The 9,505-nt window shown below is 47.3% G+C and overlaps 1 non-coding gene across 1 annotated transcript; it reads right to left on the bottom strand.

The window, feature by feature from the left end:
* Positions 1–9,092: 9,092 nt before the first annotated feature.
* Positions 9,093–9,198, bottom strand: LOC140393432 (U6 spliceosomal RNA). Its single transcript, XR_011935613.1, has one exon. It is a non-coding gene; the product is annotated as a U6 spliceosomal RNA (small nuclear RNA).
* Positions 9,199–9,505: the final 307 nt, after the last annotated feature.

Below are 9,505 nucleotides of genomic sequence, written 5' to 3'. Positions count from 1 at the left end.
TATTTAACCTCATCCTCACCAATCTGCCTGCTGCAAATACATCTGTCCATGACAGTATCGGTAGAAGTGACCACCGCACAGTCCTTGTGGAGACAAAGTCCTGTCTTCACATTGAGGACACCCTCCATCGTGTTGTGTGGCACTACCTCTGTGCTAAATGGGATAGATTTTAAACAAACCAAGCAAATCAAGACTGAATATCCATAAGGTGCTGTGGGCATCAGCAACAGCAGAATTGTATTCATCCACAATCTGCAACCTCATGACCCGGCATATTCCCCATTCTACCAATACCACCAAGCCAGAAGATCAGCCCTGGTTCGATGAAGTGCACAGGAGGGCAAGCCAGGAGCAACACCAGGCATACTGAAAAATGAGGTGTCAACCTGGTGAAGCTACAACACAGGACTACTTGTGTGACAAACAGCATAAGCAGCAAGTAATAGATAAAGCGAAGCGATTCCACAACCAATGCATCAGATTTAAGCTCTGCAGTCCTGCCACATGGTGGAGGACAATTAAAAACTCACTGGAGGAGGAGGCTCCAGAAATATCCCATCCACAATGATGGAGGAGCCCAGCACATATGTGCAATAGACAAGGTTGAGGCATTCGCAACAATCTTCAGCCAGAAATGCCAAGTGGATGATCCATCCCGGTCTCCTCCGGAGGTCCCCAGTGTCACAGATGTCAGCCTTCAGCCAATACAATTCACTCCACATCATATCAAAAAACGGCTGAAGGCACTGGATGCTGCAAAGACTATGGGCCCTGATGATATTCCGGCAATAGTACTGAAGATTTATGCTCCAGCACAGCTACAACACTGGCACCTACCCGGCAATGTGGAAAATTGGCAGGTGTGTCCTGTACACAAGAAACAGGACAAATCCAACCCAGCCAATTACCGCCATATACGTCTACTGTCCATCAACAGCAAAGTGATGGAAGGAGTCATCAACATTGCAATCTAGCGGCACTTGCTCAGCAATAACCTGCTCATGGACGCTCAGTTTGGGTGCCACCAGGGTCACTTAGCCCTTGACCTCATTACAGCCTTGGTTCAAACATGGACAAAAGAGCTGAATGCCAGAGGTGAGGTGAGAGTGACTGCCCTTGACATCAATGCAGCATTTGACCGAGTATGGCATCACAGCTAAATTGGAGTCAATGGGAATCAGGAGGAAACCTCTCTGCTGGTTGGAATCATACTGGCACAAAAGAATATGGTTGTGGTGGTTCAAGATGGTGGTCCGTGGGCAGCACGGTAGCACAAGTGATTAGCACTGTGGCTTCACAGTGCCAAGGGCCCAGGTTCGATTCCCTGCTGGGTCACTGTCTGTACGGAGTCTGCACGTTCTCCCCGTGTCTGCGTGGGTTTCCTCTGGGTGCTTCAGTTTCCTCCCATCTGTCCAAAGACGTGCAGGTTAGGTGGATTGGCCATGATAAATTGCCCTAAGTGACCAAAAAAGGTTAGGAGGGGTTATTGGGTTCCACCCATAGGGTGGAAGTGAGGGCATAAGTGGGTCGGTGCAGACTCGATGGGCTGAATGGCCTCCTTCTGCACTGTATGTTCTATGATACTATGATAAGATCTCAGCTCCAGGATATCACTACAGGAGTTCCTCAGGATAGTGTCCGAGGCCAAACCTACTTCAGCTGCTTCATCAATGACCTTCCTTCCATCATAAGTGGGGATGTTTGCGGATGACTGCACAATGTTCAGCACCATTCGAACTCCTCAGATAATGATGCAGTCCATGTCCAAATGCAGCAAGACCTGGACAATATCCAGGTTTGGGCTGACAAGTGGCAAGTTACATTCGTGCCACACAAGTGCCAGACAATGACCATCTCTTACAAGAGAGGACCTAACCATCTCCCCTTGACATTCAATGGCATAACCATCTTTAAATCCCCCACAATCGACATCTTGGGGTTACCATTGGTCAGAAACTGAACTTGACGAGCTATATTTAATACTGTGGCTACCAGGGCAGGTCAAAGGCTAGGAATCCTACAGCGAGTAACTAACCTGCTGATCCCCCCCCAAAGCCTGTCCACCATCTACAAAGCACAAGTCAGGAGTGTAATGGAATACTCTCCACTTGCCTGGATGAGTGCAGCTCCAACAATACCCAAGAAACTCGACACCATCCAGGACAAAGCAGCCCGCATGATTGCTCCTTCTTCCACAAACATTTAAACCTTCCACCACCAACCAACAGTGGCAGCCGTATGTACCATCTACAATATACACTTCAGTAACTCACCAAGGTTCCTTCGGCAGCACCTTCCAAACCCACGACCATTACCATCTAGAAGGACAAGAGTAGCAGAAACCTGGGACCCCCACAACCTGGAGTTTCCCCTTCAAGTCACTCACTGCCCTGACTTGGAAATATATCGCCGTTCCTTCACTGTCTTTGGAGCAAAATCATGGAACTCCCTCTCTAACAACACAGTGGGTGTACCTACACCTCGAGTGGTTCAAGAAGCCAACTCACCATACCTTCTGAAGGGCAACTAGTGATGGGCAATAAATGCTGGCCTTATCAGTGACACTCATATCCCAGAAATGAATTTTTTAAAAGAATTACAATTTGAGATTCCTCATAACAGATGTGTCGGCTCTTAATTGGTTGAAATTAAGTTAATCATTTTTGTTTGAAGACAATCTTGGTAGTGTTTAATATCTGATTATATTTGCAACAAGTCATTTTTTTCCCAAGGTGAATAGGCTGGGACTTTAATTTGTAAATACGGTATATTTTCTGTAGCTGTAGTTTTTATTAGAAATGTAGAGTACCCAATTAATTTTTTTCCAATTAAGGGGCAATTTAGCATGGCCAATCCACCTAACCTGCACACCTTTGGGTTGTGGGGGTGAGACCCACGTAGACATGAAATGAATGCGCAAACTCCACACGGACAGTGACCCGGGGCCGAGATAGAACCCCGGTCCTCAGCGCCGTAGGCAGCAATGTTGATCACTGCGCCACCGTGCCGCTTCTTTCTGTAGCTATAGTTAACACAACCATCCTCTTCAGTTAACAAAAACAACAAAAGATTACTGATGATCAAGGTGTCAACACTATAAATTGTGCAGCTAACAGGGAACTGTTTGCATCCTTTGAATACCAACTATCTGAAAAATTACACTGCCCGAGCAGAGATAACATCAGAAGCACATATGATATAATAATAATGTTGGATCACATGACTGAGAAGGAAGAGAGATCTGAGGAGGAGGAGAAGCTCCAACTTCTTGTCGAGATCCAAATGTGTGAATACTTGCTGTAAATAGAGAAATGGTTTTGAGAAACTACAGATTCAAGCATTATACTTGAGGAGACTAGATAATCCTCAAAACCCCTATCTAAACCTCAACCACACAACAAAATACCCCAGTAACCTGCATTAAATTTAAACTGAATATGTTTTATGTTAAGAACGAGTTCTATCCTGCTCATCCGTGGGCCACACATCGGCATCAGGAGTTTTGTTTTGAAACGCCGGAGGAGGCATATGAGAGACCATGGACTGGGAGGAGCGTGAGGACGCTGAACTGTGGAGATGTTTAATGTGGAGAAGGTGGGTTCACAAGATAGGTGAATGTAATGAGAATGGGAGTGGAGAGCGTGTGTGCTTTAATTTATGTTTGGATTTTGGGGTGTGGGCGGGTTGAGGGGTGGATTTGGAAAGGTGGATAGAAGGAGAACCCGGGTGGAGGCCCCGGGTGGGGGGGGACCACCATGCTAGCCAATTGGCTAATTAACAGGACTGAAGTGCGGATGACAGGAGGAGGGAATGGGAGAGGGGGTGATGGGTTGGTTATGGGGATGTGGGGAGGGGTGGGGAGGGATGCTGATGTGGGAAATGCTGGTATGACGCAGTTGGTTAAGGAGGAATAGCGGTGGACATCTTGGGGCGGGCTTGGAGGAGTGCTGGGTACGGACCAGTGGGGAGCTGGGTAAAGAAGGGATATGGCTGACTGGCTAGGAAAGGGAGGTGGGAAGTCTCCCGACGTGGTTATTTGCAAGGCTGAATAAGCCAGTTAAATGTTTGCGTGTTTTCGCACGCTTAAAAAGTTTGAAGTTGGACATCATGGTTTCTTCAGGAGACACACCTGAAGCTGGGGATCAGACGAGGTTGAAGAAGCGGTATGTGGGGCAGCTGTTCCACTTGGGATTGGATATGAAGACAAGGGGGGTGGTGTTTCTGGTCAACAAGACGGTGGCCTTTGAGGTCGGCAGTATCGTAGCCGACCCTGGAGGCACATATATGATGGTTAGCGGGAATTTGGAGGTGAAGCTTGTGGTGCTAGTGAATGTTTATGCCCTAAACTGGGATGACGTGGATTTTTTTGAGGTAGTTTTAGGGAAGAATCTGGACCTGAACAGGCATTGGTTGATTATGGGGGGAGATTTCAATATGGTTCTGGATTCTAGGTTAGACCAGTCGTGTCCTAGGTCCCTGAAGGTTTTGGCCACAGCGAAAGAGTTGATGGAGTTCATGGAACATATGGGATGGGCGGACACATGGCAGTTTGGAGGCCGAGGGCAAAGGAGTTTTCGTACTTTTCACATGTGCACCGGGAGTACTCCCGGATAGATTTCTGTGTACTGGATAAGGCGCTGTTGGCGGGGGTTGGTTGATTCAGAGTATTCAACAACCATGGTTTCTCACCACACTGGGTGGATCGACAAATGGTGCAGGGGGCGGCTCAGTGGCCGCAGTGGAGGGTGGATGTGGGATTGATTGCAGGTGGACAAGGGGGTCTGTGAGAGGGTGAGGGTGGCCATTTGAAATTATGTGGAATTGAACAATACAGGGGAGATCATGGCCTCCATGCTGTGGGAGGCATTGAAAGTGGTAGTAAGTAGGGAATTTATTTTGATTCAAGCACAGAGGCTGAGGTTAGTGGAGGAGATCCTGAGGGTGAACCGGAGATATTCGGTGGCCCCAGAGGAGGAATTGTGAAAGGAGAGACAGAGGCATCAGATGGCGTTTGGGCTGTTGTCCACAGGAAATTTGGTAGAGCAGCTGCAGAGGGGCGGTTCATGAATATAGGGAAGTGAGCAGGATGTTCGCGCATTTGCTGAGGAAGCATGCGGATAGAGAAATTGGAAGGGTGAGGGGTGAGAGAAGCACGGTGGTGTCAGAGCCAGAGGGGGTGAATGGGGTCTTTATGAAGGCTGTATGAATCAGAGCCTCCGTTTGGGGAGGAAGGTATGAGGTGGTTCTTGTGCGGGCTGGAGTTCCCAGGAGTGGAGGAGGAGACGATGCAGGGATTGAGGGCTCTGATTGGGCTCAGGGAGGTGATGGACTGTGTGGGTTTGATGGGTTTCCAGCTGAATTTTACAATAAGTTTCGGTCAGAGCTGGGCCTCTGCTTGTTGGGATCTATAATGAGTCGATAACAAGGGGGAACTCCCCCTCACGTTGTCGCAGCGACCATGTCACTGACTTTAACGACCTAGAGCAGTGTGAGTCCTACCGTCCGGCTTCACTGTTAAATGTGGATGCAAAGGTTTTAGCACCGTGGATAGAGGGCTGTGTGCTGGGTGTGATAGGAGAGGACCAGATGGGATTCGTGAAGGGGTGACAGCTATTGTCAAATGTACGTAGGCTGCTCAATGTTATTATGATGCCCTCGGAGAAGCAGGAAGTCGAAGTGATGGTGGCAATGGACGCAGAGAAGGCGTTTGACTGGGTTGAGTAGCCATCTGTTGGAGGTGTTGAGTCAATTCGGGTTCAGGCAGGAGTTTGTGGATCGGCTTCAGCTGTTGTATAAGGTGTCCAAGGCTGGTGTCCTTTTGAATAGTTCGGAGTACTTTGCGCTACACTGGGGAATGAGGCAGGAATGCCCGCTCGCTTCGCTGCATTTTGCTCTGGCGATAGAGCCATTGGTAATGGCACTTTGGACGTCGAGAGGGTGGAGGGGGATTGAGCGGGAAGGGGTCGACTACAGGGTCTCTTTGTATGCATACAACCTCCTGTTGTACATTTCTGATCCAGTGGGAGTTTTGATAGGATCAAGGGGGTCCTGGGGGAGTTTGGCCATTTCTCAGGATATAAATTGAATATGGGGAAAAGCGAAGCGTTCCTGATAATTGCCAGGAGGTAGGAGAGGAGGCTGAGGGAATTGCCATTCAGGGTGGTGGGGGTGAGTTTCTGCTATCTTGGGATACAGGTGGCGCGGAGTTGGGCCCAACTGCATAAGTTGAACTTGGTGCGATTGGTGGAGGGTATGAAGGCGGGTATAGATAGTGAAAATGACAGTGCTGCCCAGCTTCTGTTCATATTTCAGAACCTCCAGATTTTGTTCCTACGTCCTTTTTCAGAAAGGTGAATGGGGAGATGTCAAGGTTCATGTGGGCAGGGAACGTCCCGCAGGTGAAGAGGGTGTTTCTGGAAAGCGATCGATGGGAGGGGAGGTCTGGCCTTGCCTGTTGAATTACTACTGGCCAGCAAACATCGCAATGGTTAGAAAATCGGAGGAGGGTCGGTTTGTGGACACAGTTGATGGCACTCCTGCCATTTTCACCGATCCGGTACTCCTTGAGCCCAGTGGCAGTGTCAGCAGTGAGGGTTTGGAACCACTTTGGACTGGGAGGTATGTCGCTATGGGTGCCGATATGTGACAACCATAGGTTTGTGCCGGCGGAGTTGGAAGCGAGATTCCGGAGGTGGCGACAGGTGGCGATAGGGTACTTCAGGGACTTGTTTGTAGTAGAAGGTTTGCTGGCCTGGAGCAGCTTGAAGAGATATATCAGTTGATTAAGGGAAATGGTTTCAGGTACCTGCAGGTCAGGTACTTCGTTGGAGAAGAGGTGCCACTTCCTATGCTGCAAGACAAGTTGGTGTCCGAGGATGACATTAGGGAGAGGAGAGTGTCGTGTGAGAGTACCCTTTAAGAAATGAGTTTAAGAAATGTACCTTTAAGAAATACAGCTGATCATATCACTGGAGTGATGTCAGAGTGTGGGTGGAGCTGAGCTCCACTTCTGCTTTCTAGTTTCAGTTTGAGAAAGAGCTTGGCTGCGTCTGTGTTTTTCAGTGAGCTGAATCTGAAGTTAAAAGTGAGCTGCACTGCTATTGATCTCTGCCATCCAAAGACTATCTATGGATCATTTGGTGAATTCAGAAGAATTATAAATGTTTTCAGTCTTGAATGTAAACCCTAATGTGCTCCTGTTTGAAGGTTTGTTAAGCCTTTTGGATGTTAAAAGGACTGCATACAGATTACTTAGTGTTGTATTCTTTGGGGGTGTATTTGATTTACTGGTTGCTAAGATATTCACTGTTTGTTTTAAAAAGGTTAACTTGAGTTCATAGAATAAACGTGGTTTTGTTTTAAAAAAACACTGGTCATGTCTGTTGTACCATACCTGTAGAGTGAGCCGTGTGCTCCCCATACCATAATCTATTAATAGTTGTGGGTCAGGTCAACTCCATGATACACTTTGGGGTTCTCTAACTCTGACCCATAACAAGAGTGGCGGATATATATGGAGAGCTTGGAAATAGGGAGAGCGCTCCTGTGGAGGAGGTCAGATGCAAGTGGGAGGAAGAACTGTTGTGGGCCAGGGTGTGGAGGCAAGCATTGCAGAGGGTGAACGCTTACTCATCGTATGCGAGATTAAGTCTCGTCTAGTTTAAGGTGGTGCACAGTGCCCACATGACGGTCTTGAGGATGAGCTGGTGGAGGATAGGTATGGGCGGTGTGCGAGAGGGCTGGCGAACTATGTGCATGTGTTTTGGGCATGTCTGAGGTTGAGAGGGTTTTGGAAGGGATTTCTGGATGTAATGTCTAAAATTCTGTGTGTAGGAGTGGCTCTGAGTCCGGAGGTGGTGATATTCGGAGCATTGGGTGATTTGGGAGTTCAGGTAGGGAGCGATGCCAATGTCTTGGCCTTTGCCTCCCTGATAGCCCAGAGATGTTTAGTTGAGCTAGCGGGACTTGGAGCCACCAAAGGTGAGGGTTTGGGTGAGTGAACTGGCAGAACTTTTGCACCTGGAAAATGTTACGTTTGCCATCCATGGAGTGGAAGAGGGTTTCACCCTGAGGTGGAAGCCGTTTATCGACTTCTTTAAAGTGAATGGAGGCGTCAGCTGGGGGGTGAGTTATGGATATTTTGTTTTGTTTAGGGGTGGTATGAGGGGAAAGAAAAAAACAAGGAGGCAGCCGTAAGGTTTGGAAGGTGGAGGGGGTTGTTAGTTTTGTTACTTGTTGCTGAGGTTTGGCTTTTGTAATTTTGTTATTATGAAAAATGCCTTCAATAAAAATATTTCTTTAAAATAAAGGAATCCAGCCTCTGATCTGATCTTGTAGCCACAGTATTTATATGGCGAGTCCAGTTCAGTTTCTGATCAAGGGTAACCCCCTGGATGTTGATAGTTGGGGATTCACAATGGTACTGTCATTGAATGTCGAAGGGCGATGGTTAGATTTTTTTCTTATTGGAGATTGTCATTGCCTAGCACTTGTGTGACACTTGTCAGTCCAAGTATGAATATTGTCCATGTTTTGCTTTATTTGGATAGTATCTGAGGAGTCATGAATGGTGCCAAATATTGTGCAATCATCAGTGAACATCCCCTCTTATGACATTATGCTGGAAGGAAGGTTTTTGATGAAGCAGCTGAAGATGATTGGGCCTAGGACACTACCCTGAGGAACTTCTGGGGTGATGTCCTTGAACTGAGATGATTGACTTCCAACCACGACAACTACCTTCCTTTGTGCCAGGTATAACTCCAACCCTGGGCCATTACCCTGGATCTCTGGATTACCATTCCAGTGACAAAACCACTGCGCCACACCGCCTCCTATCTTCACTGTTTATCAATGTTAGGCTTTCAACCAACATTATGCTCAATATTGAATTCTCAGACCTCAGATATTATAATTGTGAACATGAATTTTGGGCCCTAACTTCCAAGCTCGAGAGCGCCATGTTGTGTGGAGACCCCAAAGATCCGCTCGGGACTCCCTTCGGAAGTTCCCAGGTAAAGTTTGCACGCCAATTGCCCATATGTGCAAACTTCCTCCTGCACTGAAAACCATCTGAAAAATTAGATTTAAAAAAAAATATGGAACGCTTCACAAACTTACTTGTCATCCGGAGGTGGGGGCCATGCTAATCCTCTCTGTATCGTTCCAAATTTAGAATATGTGCCGCCAAACGAGTACTGAAAAATTAGATTTAAATCGCAAACTTCGGATGGTTCGGACTGGGTTACACCACTTGTTAACCCAAAAGGTTTGGAAGAATTAAAATCCAGGTAACTATTCCACAGACCCATACTGACACTCCTCTTGTGCCACATGGGAATCATCCCATACCTAGGGATCGATAGGGGACTACCCCTCCCTTCAAAATATTCATTTTCTTACACTCATATTTCGCTGCTTTCTGTCATTGTAGCGGAAGAGGGAGCAGAACCCCAGGTAGAGACAAAGAACTTTCATAGATTTCATAGATTTCATAGAATTTACA

The sequence above is a fragment of the Scyliorhinus torazame genome, chromosome 16, assembly GCF_047496885.1.
Source record: "Scyliorhinus torazame isolate Kashiwa2021f chromosome 16, sScyTor2.1, whole genome shotgun sequence".
NCBI lineage: Eukaryota > Metazoa > Chordata > Chondrichthyes > Carcharhiniformes > Scyliorhinidae > Scyliorhinus > Scyliorhinus torazame.
Note: the sequence above shows the minus strand (reverse complement) of the source record. Positions and strands in the feature narration are given on the sequence as shown.